This window comes from Periplaneta americana, chromosome 6 (genome assembly GCF_040183065.1).
Source record: "Periplaneta americana isolate PAMFEO1 chromosome 6, P.americana_PAMFEO1_priV1, whole genome shotgun sequence".
NCBI classification, from domain to species: domain Eukaryota; kingdom Metazoa; phylum Arthropoda; class Insecta; order Blattodea; family Blattidae; genus Periplaneta; species Periplaneta americana.
Window position 1 is genome coordinate 121441883 of NC_091122.1, and position 12647 is coordinate 121454529.

The following is a 12647-nucleotide window of genomic DNA, read 5'->3' on the forward strand; positions in this document are numbered from 1 at the left end:
AGAGAATTTCTTCTCTCTGAATATCTACCAATTTCGTGGTTCACAACTTCTCAATTAACTGCAGTATATAAATGATTAAGAACGAGAAATTCCGAGAATTGGGCATCGCAGATTTTATGACGTGGTTTAACGAGGAAATGAACCACCAGCAGGGCTCAATTTAAGCCGGGAGTTACATTTCAATATCCGTCCGACTCCTTGGCAAAGCTGGGACTGTTATCATCAATTCACGTCAGTCGTCTCTGCTTAATTAGAAAAAGAAGACGATCTGAAAAGTTACTGTATTCATATTCTAGCCACTTTAATAAATGTATTAACTTCCAGAGCATTAATCCATAGTTCATTTGCAGAGACAGCTCTTCTTCTGCGATCAAATTAAGTAAGATTTACAATTTAAATTATCACATTAAGGCATGTCGTCTTAATTGATATTATAAAAGAAAAAGATGTCTCTGTTATTTTTTGTACTGTAGGCTATGAATTTCATCACTACTTTTGTATGTTCGAGGGAGGATCGAAAAGTAATGCACAACAACTTTTTGTGGCAATTCTAATAAATGAAGGTACATGGGAGGATCGGAAAGTAACGCACAACAATTTCTTTACGGTATACTATTTGGATGGGACGTTCAAAGTTAGCAGATAGTTGATTTGAATCTTACGCTACAGACAACAATGGCTCGATTGTCACCCTGGCGGAACGAGCCGTAACTACTGAGTAAAGATAGAACTTGTGAAGAGTAGCGAGATGTAGTCCGTTTTTTCTGAGCAAAACAAAAAAGTCCGAGTGAAATTCACAGGGAAATGTTGAAGGTGTTGATTGTCTGGACCGTAGCAACATCTCCAGATGGTGCAGGTTCTTCGAAGAGGGTCGAGTAAATCTTACCGACGAAGCACGTTCCGGTCGACCAGTGACTACTGCAACACCACCCAATGTCAGAGGCATTGAGGCGGCAGTCATCCACCCTACAATCCAGACCTCGCATCGTCTGAGTTTCACCTCTTCGGACCAATGACAAAATTCCTAGGAGGCGAACGCTTTGGTTCGGATGAAGAAGTGAAATTAATCGTACGCCCAGAAAACGGAATTTTATGAACGAGGGGGGAAATTTGTTGAGAGACTTGTTCCTGTTTTGAAAAATAGATAAAACCTGTAGCTTTTTTTGCATTATTTCGTTTTGCTTATCTATTAAATAGTCTAACTTCTCGCGACTTAAATCGTTTGATCACAGCAATCTTGATCGGTGTTTCTTTTCTTTTACTTGCACATTATACGATAAGCGTACAATATTGTGATAATGCAAAAAAACCGATTTAGATATTTTTTCCGAAATGCACGTTTTTAGCATCACTCATAATGAAAAAGTGATTTTAGACTTCTCAGCTTTATGTAAATTTATTTATTTAATGTGGTGGACTTAAGTCAAAATACCAATACAAAAAATGCAGAGACGTAAATAACGAAAAGAAAATAACAGTGCAAATACAAACACGAAAGACACAAAAAGAGGGGAAGAAAAATATAAGTACAGAGTTAAAATCACAACAGGTACAAAAAAGTAGACCTACCTAATTGCCTAATATATATATTTTGTAATTAAAGGAAGTTACTGAACATCTAAAGACAAGTAATTCTGATTATACAAATATCAAGAGAAACAAAACGGTAACAATTTCAAAACATTTACAATACATTTAAAATTTTCAGTTTACTGCATAGTAGACCACTCTACTCACTAAGAAAATGCTTACTAATACTGTAAATTCCTGCAGTCTCTGAGGCGAGGGTACTCCAGAAATGCGATTGAGAAACTGGGGATGATTATGAATATGTCCATATTTTGTGTTCATATGGCTAGAATGCAGCTATTTTGCCTGCTTGTGTAGAGATTGTGGTACGATGTTAGGTAACTGAAGTGAGAGACAAGGTAGGTAGGTGTATAAGTGTGAAGGACTTGGAAAAGGAGAAGGTCATGAAAATTTCGACGTTTGTTAAGCCGAAGCCAGTTCAGAATTCGGAAGGATGGGGTAATGTGGTCAGCGCGCAACAAAAATCGCAGACGAAGTGAACACAAGAATTCTGAACATGCTGTAATCTTTGCGACTGGTTGACATTGAGGGCGGTCAATAGAATATCACAATAATCAAAGCGGGGTACTAGTATTTTTTTCAGTGGTAGCGAAAGAAATTTTCGAATGATGTTTAAAGAATGAAGTGTAGAAAACACTTCTTTCGTGATATAAGTTACAAGAGATTTCTCCTAACCTATTGGTCAGATTTTGTTTATATTCAGTATCTAAGAGTCAATGGATACGAATGATGCATACAAAATATTGTGTGTGTGTCTAATGCTACTCACTTCACTTGCGTGATTCGGGTTCCGCATATTGCGGATAGATGGCAAGACTGTTCACCCATTTTCAAGTTGCACACCACTTCGGCAGGCCATGCTATGCATGATATGTATCTATGGATAGTTATGTCGTGTACTAGGGTGAGTGTATGTGTAAGTGTTTGTGTAAGTGTAGTATAGGGAATGGGTGAGGATGACGAAGATGAGGAAGGGAGAAAGGGAAACCCGATATCGGTACGTAACCTACTACTGTCGAATAGCACCAAGGGGTCGCTAAGCTTAACATCACCATCCGACGGAAGAATCACTATCAACAGTGACATGCCTTCTCTTCATATGCACTGCAGAGAGATTTAACCGATGCATATTGGTGCACAGTCTAGTGATTGAAAGTTGTACAAAGCCATCTCTTCCAGTACAGAGGTAGTAATTTTCAAATTTCTGACTCCACCGGGAGTCGAATCCTGTCCGGCTAGTCTGGAGGCAGACGCGCTACCACAAAGATAACTCGGAGGACCGAAATGTTGTAATTTTTAATATGAAATTGATATGTTAAAATGTAAGAACTTTAAAGGCTTAATACTTTGCAAATGCTAAAATAGTTTATTAAAAAAAAAAAGGTAATGTACCTTGGGTTAACCGTGCGGTGCCATTTCATCGTCGGCAGTAGACCACCGACGAAGGTGAAAAGGACACCGAAAAGAGATCTATGGTTAACCCAAGATAAATTACCTTTTATTTTTATAAATACATTAAACACTTTTAAAGGTTAAGTTTTAAAGTTTTAATATCTTATCAATAGGCGTATATGTTGTAAAGTGAACTACAAAAAGAATTAATGTGTTATTCTTTGAAATCAAAGGAGCAACTCTACTGCAGTGATATGGAACGGAATGCTGCTATTCAGAGTTCGCGTGTGTATTCCTAAGCGAACCGGCGATGCGCTGTTGCCAAATTACGCAGACTTTCAACCTAATTTTTTAATTAACCATGCACTAATTACAAAACGCATAATAGATTTTTTATTTTAATATATTCTATTGCCCTCTTTAATCTGCACATTTATATCACTTTCACCCTGTAGACTTATGAAAATCTCTGTTGTATTGGCTTCGCTATTGGTACGACCATCATAAAGGCTGGTGTTACTAGGTTATAGTTATATCACAGTCTAATACATAGTCACGCAACTCATACGTATAAAATATGCCAACATTTGACAGCTGGCGCGATAGTAGCCCTCTAGCGGCAGGCAAGTTAAAAGTGTGCACACGACATACGATAACACATCAGAAAACTGGTTTTGCGTAATTTATTTTATATTTGTATGCTATACAGTAAGTGTATATGGTTCTTATTAATTATACTTTAGAATCCTAGAAGAATTTCACACGCAGTTAATCTACAAGTTTCAGAAGCTGGGAATAAACTTAATTCTTTCTGCTCCTTACAACTGAATCATGGCCCTGATCACGTATCATGGTTTGAAATAATATAATTGTTCGTACGTGGACAGTTAATTCAATTCATTCCTAAATATATTTATGAATCATTGGAACTCTGTATTATTTTTCTGTGAGAAGAGTCAAAATTGTAGGGCATATCTCGTAGGGTCCACACCTGTGGAGTAACGGTCAGCGCGTCTGGCCGCGAAACCAGGTGGCCCGGGTTCGAATCCCGGTTGGGTCAAGTTACCTGGTTGAGGTTTTTTCCGGGGTTTTCCCTCAACCCAATACGAGCAAATGCTGGGTAACTTTCGGTGCTGGACCCCAGACTCATTTCACCGGCAATATCACCTTCATTTCATTCAGACGCTAAATAACCTAGATGTTGATACAGCGTCGTAAAATAACCCAATAAAAATAAATAAAATATCTCGTAGGGTACTTCGCGTGGTGAACTGCTCTCCCCATTTCCTGAGAAATTAACTATTTTCCATACCGCAAATTGGGGTAAATTCGGCCGCTGAGGTAAACTTGAAAATAAAAAGGGAAGGATTTAAACCTTAATATGACAGACATTGATTTATGAAGTTCATTATTTTTCATTTCTTAAGAACCGTATTTCCTTTATTATTTTGAGTCACAAATAGTGCTGATATTATGGTTTAAATTTTTATGGCAAGTTTACCGCATTTTACATTACATTTCCAGTTTTCACACATAAGCTTAATTTTAACTTATCCTACCTGTATAATGCGTAATTTACATGCACTTACTGTTAATATGACGTAGGTGAGAACAAATAAATGAACACACAATTTTGTTGAAAAAATTGTAACTACAATTAACTCAGAAAATGTAGGCCTAATTTTATTTTCAGAGCAGAAGTGGTGTAAGTCAAAAATAGGTAATGAGTGTTAAAGTAAACATTCTGTAAAATACAGCGCAAGGTAGCAGTTAATATTGAATTTATTTAAACTATTAGTAGTCAGGTGAATAGCACGAAGGATATATTAATTGCTACTTTGCGCTGTATTTTACAGAATTTTTACTTTAAACCTCGTTACCTGATTTTGACTTACACCACTTCTGCTCTGAACGGCTAAAATAATCACTGGGAATGTAAAATCAACACCAATAACAGTCATGCAAATTATTACAGAAAAGATTGCTTTTTATATTAAATTTAAAAAGGCTCTTTTATTACTTGAGAACTTAATACGTCTGCCACATGAATCTACACCAACACATCAGAAATTTATCGACACAGTCTGGATTTATTCAAGAAGTGAATATTTTTCAAAAGGATTATAGTACTCCATGAATTCTTGAAAAGTTAACACCATGATCCCTACTTGAATGCAATATAACATTCAACTTTTGAAAAATATAAAGAAAAAAACACGAATACAAAAATTATGGAATTACTTGCATTAAAAACTGTAGATACATTATCCAAAATCGGAATGGTTACACATTTACACATATGATCTCTGCAAAAAAATAATATACTGTAACAGGTATATACTCCTTTTTGACATACAAATAGGTAACTGATAACTAATAAATGTTTTATAGAACACAATACGGAGGCTACCTACAACGTGGATTATTGGTTATGACTGAGTTATGATTTTCTCTTTGTCTTTAGGGAATCTGAAGAACGACAAATTCGGAGATTTAAACTTGTTGTTACTGCAATTTTCGTCATTGCACACATTGCCTTTATTCCGACGCAAGATTAAAACGTTATTGTAACATCTCGCATCCCTTTAAAGCACGTGCTGGCTGAACGAGATTGTATCACCCTATGACCAGTGCCTTGCCTGCCGCTTGGGCGCTAGTGTCGCGAATGTTGGCAAAAAAAGTATTGAAGTTGCGGGACTGTATGTATTAGACTGTGGTTATATCACAATCTAGTATGCACAGTCACGAAGCTCAATACTTAGTAAATATGCATCCATAGATAGTTGCTAACCACTATGATCGCTACTATCGCCTCGCATAGTACCGGCATAGGTTATTGTTGCTAGCACCCTCACAACTCAAGCTTCGTGACTGTATATACCAGACTTGGTTATATCTAAATATGAAGTTGATAAAAAGATACAAGCGAAGATCAATAACAAATACCTACTGTCTGGGCGACTCGACAAAAACTTTATAGAGAAGTTTAGTTGGAAGTGTAGCTAGAATTTTAATGCCAACAAGAACTTGAAAGGACAAATAAGACTACAGAAGCTTTACACTTGTGACGCACTGAACACTACTACGAGTGTATACTGATGGCAATCACTTCGTTACGCCAACACATTGAATTTCTTTTCAGGAAGCGGTAGTATTAAGTCACTTCCCACGAATTTTTCATCAGCAAACTTTTCTCCTCCATTTCTAGTTTAAGGACAGTGGCTACTTTAAGCCATTTATCAACCTGTAATTTCTTTGTTCGTCCGAAAGTGCTCGACACGTTCCAAGCCTCTATATATATTTCACGACAGAGCGCAATATAGGCTACTCCTCATTTATCATTTGTTATTTCACTGAGAAGATTGAAATTTCTATACCACTCATTGCTATGTTTTCTCTTTCAGAGACAAGCTATAGCTTGGTTAACTGAAGGCATCTTATTAAGGTAGACCAGAGTTCTAACTGTGATGGTTTTTTTCGGCTTTTTTCTCCTGTAAAATTTACTCAAGTCTCTTCAATTGGACAGTGTGAACGAAGTGAGACAAATGACCTTTAGGCTAGGAGCTCGTATAAAGGCTAAATAAGTCCCAAGAGCCTTCCAAGGATGCGATTCTTATCCTTCTCTTTCTTTAGTATAAGCTTGAAGCTTGTTAATAACCATACATAGAATCTCGCCATATTTTTCTTGGTCTCCCAGTGCTTCGTCTTCTCTCAAGTATACCCCCTTGTACTCTCCTTACCAATCTATCATCTCCCATTCTTGATACATGTGATTTCCATTCCTCTCTCCTTCTTATAACCCATTCTTCTATTCTTTGTATAGCCTATTACATTCTTCTCGTATCTCCTTAGTTCTCACCCTGTCCCTTCTTGCCTTTCCTGTTATTCTTCTCGGTACCGGTATATTAATTTTCGTTGTTTCAAGTAATTGCTTTGTTTTTGCTGTATCCGCTCTGGTTTTTTTATGCATATGTCGTTATTGGCCTTACAATAGTTTTGTATACTCTCAACTTTGTATTTGTTTTCAGATATTTGTTTTTCCATGTGAAATCACTTAAACACCCTGACACTCCTGATGCCTTAATCGTCTGGTCCCTTATTTCGTATTCTAAAAAACCAAAGCTTGATATTGAGACTCCCAAATAATTTATCTGCATAACTTATTCAATAATTTATTGCTTATCCAGTTGTAATTTACGTCGCAACGGTAATTTGCTCACGGTTTGAGTCTTTGTTTTTTTTTCTATTAATTCTCATTCCATATTTTTCACATGATAGATTCAGTCGATGAATTAGTAACTGTAAATTGTCTTTTGATTCACCAATTAAAACATCATCTGCATAAAACACAGAACTAATTTCGTATCTGCCCATCTTATATCCTTGGTTTTTCCTTATCTCCTTTAAAATTTCATTTTTCATTTCATTTATCGTATTCCATAGATCTTACATCAGCAATGAAGCTTTAAGATATAGAACAAGATTACAATTACAATTTTTTTTACAATTTTTTGGTGAGATGTAGTGAGATGAGGTGAGGCCGAGGATTCGCCAACAGATTATCTAGCATTTGCCTTATGGTTGGGGAAAAACTCGGAAAAACCCAACCAAGTAATTAGATCAAACGGGGGTGAAGTGAAATGAGGCCGAGGACTCGCCATAGACCACTCGGCATCAGTCCCACGGCTGGGGAAAACCTCGCAAGAAACCAATAAATCAGATACATTAAAATATTAAATAAAAGTGGACTCAGTCACGTCTTTTCTTATTGGTATTTTTTATTCTATCGATTTACCATTTACTTTGATTATCGAATATGAGTCTTTGTATATATCCTTGATTAATTCATCCATGTGGTACATTCAAATTATTTAGAATATCTAAAACCATTTTCAGATTTATGTTGTCAAATGCATTGTTTAAATCCACAAAGCAATAAAAACCCGGTACATTATACTCTAATGATTTTTCAGTTATCTGACGAATAATATGAATTGCATCCGTACACGAACGTCCTCTATGGAACCCCTGTTGTACGTCACTTAATGTGATAATTTCTGATACAACTCACTTACAGTTGGGCCCTTCCGATTCATAGGACTATTATTTCATTAAATATCTCAGTAGACCGAGTAAGTTCACAATATGGTAGATACATTTTGTGGTTTGGAGTTCCAGTTTTCTTAGCATGTCGTCTCACCTGTTTGAATTTACTTAATGTATTAGCTTAGAATTTGATTTATGTTCAAATTATATTAATAATAAGAATTTAAGAGGAATTTTATTCCTAAAATATTAGTACCTATTGTAGAATAAGAGCCCAATTCTGTTATTTTAAGATTATTATTAAACCCTTTCAACCAGTCACAGAAAGAATATAATTACAACATATCTTACTGGAAGTGCTTCAAATATTGGATGTTAAAGAATTAATTTTGTGTCTGTATTTGATACTGAGATATTCTGTTTTTTGTTCCTCCTGTAAAATTTTAAAATTACTAGTTGGGCCCTTCTTTGAATAACCACTCCAGTTAGTGATAGCGAAATGAAGCCAAGGATGATTATTCTGGCATTCATCTTACATTTGGTGAAAACCTCGTAAAAACCAAGCAGGTAATCTGCCTAATCTGGTATCGAACCCACGCCCGAGCACAGCTCCGTATCACTAAGCAAATGCTACTACTACCTGATACACGACGGTGACAAGAGATACCACGTATTATCAAGTTCTATTGCATACTTAGCTTTCACAAGTTTCATGCAAGAGTTATTATTGTTACACATATTTCTTCGCATCTACTGTGAATCATAATTAATATCTCAGTATCTCGTGATCCGTTCCAGATTTAACCTTCATGGTCCAGTATTAAGATTTTCAAGCTATTAATATTAAGCAAGACTATTCCAAGTTTTCATGCTCCACTTCCTACGTAACCCAATTCCATAACAAATTCAGACAATTCCTGCAAGCCCATTCTTATTGTCTTTCGACACCAATAACTTTACCATTGTCACTTCCTTTCTTTTTGCTTTCTCATTTACGAAGTATGAAGAGGAAAGTATTGTGATATTGTGACCTACAAAAGTCGATTTTGAAATTTTCATGGGAAAGCGTTTCTAACGTCGCTTAAGGGGTTTAGGGCTGATTGCTAGTGGCGTGTTCATGACTAGATCTAGTTTTGGAGTAATACTATTTACAATATTTCGTTGTATTCTAAATAAATTATTTGTATAATTTCTTTAAGTATTTTCCCAAGTCTAAATTCCATATCTTATCGTTGATTCTTTTAGTTCAAATTACGAGTACACAGTGTACAATATCTTGATTGGCATATTTCCTTTTACTGTATATAATATAACTTGTGTTGTATTTGTCTTGAGTTTATTTGAAATTACTTCAATATGTTTATTTCATTTAAAATGAAAATGAATCATGATCCCTAAATAAATGTGAAAGTTCGTATTTTTTATAATTATAGAACGACAATTTTTATAGGCCTACTTTTTGCATATTAATTCACGTCCCTTAAAATTGTCATACATGGAGCTCTTATACGTTTCGTTAAATAAAGTAGGCCCTGCTGCTGCTACTATTAACGGGACATTGTCTTACAGATAATTTGCAAATTGTGGTTGAAAATCGTGAGTAGGGAGGTTTTATAAATAGTCTTTGTACTTTTAAAGGTATAGTTAAATAAATTACTAATTGCACAGATTTGTGATGTGACTGGCATTATTTGAAGAAAGTGAAGTGTCTCTCGTTGAAAAAAGTTTATCCAATCCTGTTACTTGGCACTAAGTTCAGAAATCACAAGCTCACGTGTTTTGTTCTTTGGATATTCCAGCTTTAATCCTATCCAAATGCGACTTACACAGTCATATAGTTGTAATTGGTGTAAAGTGTAAATCAATCATAGTTCTCGTTATGGCGGTTTCTCACTGTACTAGCACCGTTGCTTAGCAACGCCGTGATTTCCTAGACTTCTACTCCATGCTCTTGGAAGTTAGTATCAGAACTTTGATGTTGAAGTAGTTATCATACTCTGTTAGATACGTGATTCGAAGGTCCTAATCCGTCGGAGAGATGTGAATTTTTTCTGAGCGATAAATCTCGTTAGTGCGACTTTATTGCGGTGGGAATAGCAGTAGTAGTAGCAGCAGCAGTACGATCCTTTCACCTATAGATATTATTCAATGTCGAAATTCAACTTAGGCGAGAAATGAGCGACACATTCTGGGAGGAGCTGTCCCTCAGAGACATGATTCCTTAAATCTAAGACACAGGATACACGGTTTTATACCCTCACCGGAGAAAGTCATGCAAAATATGTTGTTGCCCTTTAAAATCCATCGTCGTCGGCCGAGTTTGAACCCTGTCCCTCGAATTGGTCTATCATGGTAACCGATAGACCACTAGGACGTGCGACTTCATTACAAACAAAGGCAGGCTAATATTTGGTATCTAGATTGACAGTAGGCTAAGTACAAATATGGAAGAATGAATAGTCTGAATTACTATAAACAAAAGCATAGAAAAAGAGATTTTGATAATAAATTGTTACAATATTGTGGAGGACAGTACTGTGAAATCCAGCCTTACACATGCGTCGCAAGAGAAACAAAATTCACATAGCCTAGTACCTAATTAGTAAAGGTCGGGAAAATATCAGTTACCATAACCGGGGATCATTTAGAATATGTACTGATAGTATATGTTGTCTTAACTACAGGATATATAGGTATGTACGTACGTACGTATGTAATGTATGTAATGTAATGTAATGTAATGTAATGTAATGTAATGTAATGTATGTATGTATGTATGTATGTATGTATGTATGTATGTATGTATGTATGTATGTATGTATGTATTTATACTGCAAATGAGTGTATACTCGGTGGCAGTGGTAACTAATTACAATCAATAATTACAATTAATAATAATAATAATAGTAATAATAATATATGATTGTAAAATCTTTACATACATATGTTCTACATCCAAATTAGGGGAACTGATATTTATAGGGTAGAAAAGACTGAGGTACACTTTTTTTTATAAGGACTACAGAAATCCTTGGCAAACTTCTTTCGAAAGATAAGTAAATCTAGAGGGCTCGTGTTGCAGTTTGCAGCTGAAAAAAAGTATTCCTTAACCATGCAAAATTACAAATAATATTCACTTCGTTTCCCCAATTTCCATATCTATACAAATAAATGTTTTTTAAGGACTAACGTCTCAATCGACAAAGAAAATATCTCTTTGGGTAGATGACCTGATGCACAAAGCACCAACAATGTAAGGGGAATTGAGTTTAAGAATAACACAATAGAGACTAACACTATATATATATTTGTGTATGCTATTCGGAGGTCATGTCATAAGTGTTGATATGTTATAGTAATACTGTTTACATGATTGTGAAATACCTTCTTACAAGTACCATATGCTTTTCCATATCACCCGACTATTAAGGGAAGGAATAGGTGAAATTACTAAATCTTACAGTTTTCATTTTTTTTCTCAAAGACCAAGGACACTAGAATAAAATTATGTGACACGTTTCCTTATTAAGGTGAAATAAATGGCAGGAATTTTTTTCAACGTGATTTTCTTTAATTTTCGACGTGTGGAACCATTTATATATTAATTAATTATATATTTATATATTAATTATATATTATATATTATATATTAATATATAAATGGTTCCACACGTCGAAAATTAAAGAAAATCACGTTGAAAAAAATTCCTGCCTTTTATTTCATCTTAATAAGGAAACGTGTAACATAATTTTATTCTAGTGTCCTCGGTCTTTGAGAATAAAAATGAAAACTGTAAGATTTAGTAATTTCACCTATTCCTTCCCTTAAAGTACCGGAAAGGACTGACTTATTACTCTACATCCGGAAAGTTGAAAAATATTTCGATATGTTGTCATAGTGACATGGTATATATGATTGATGTGGAAACATATACGCACACAATACCAACGTTTCTACCTAGCATACACACTCTCAGTCTCTTGTAACACCGCCAGTAATTTCCTTGCATGTATTATTACATAGTCATCAGTAGGGGTGTTTACAATGGTGTTATTAATGAACAAATTTGATAGCTAGTTCATTTGGATTCGTGTGGTATATTACGCCGTGACATTGTGTACACTTCCTCCCTTCCTCTGCCGAAGCCCCACAATGCAGAGACTAAAATAGAAACATGCCTATTCCATTTGAATTTTGATAGAGCCCCGTTTTCATTAATAGTTGATTAATTAAACTATGTATGGTTCGGTCTAGGCAACAACAGTGATTCAATTAGTTGTTCACTGCATAGTGTGTATGTGGAAGACAAAGGTAAAGGTATATCAAAGGCCAGGAGAACAGGAAGGTAGAGACTTCCCAGTATGGTAGCGAGACAGTGACCTTAATTTTCTTATTTAGATTCTTTTCAATAATAGAAGTAATTGAGGCAATATTCCATGCTAATTATAATTGCAGTTCTTAATTAGCTTTACATTTACATAGCAGACATTATTCAAGACACGACGGCATGGTAACTGTAATTCTTTATTTATCGTTTGTGCAGTATTAAACAGCATAAAGCAATGGTGAAATGAAAGTGGCATTGAAGCCGAAATACTCGAAGAAAATTATACTCATT

General features: G+C 35.3%; 1 protein-coding gene across 4 annotated transcripts in view; it reads right to left on the bottom strand.

Annotated features, from left to right (window-relative positions):
* wake (wide awake) overlaps positions 1 to 12647 on the bottom strand; it is an 883946-nt gene that overhangs the window by 63592 nt on the left and 807707 nt on the right. The gene's annotated exons all lie outside the window — the stretch shown is intronic.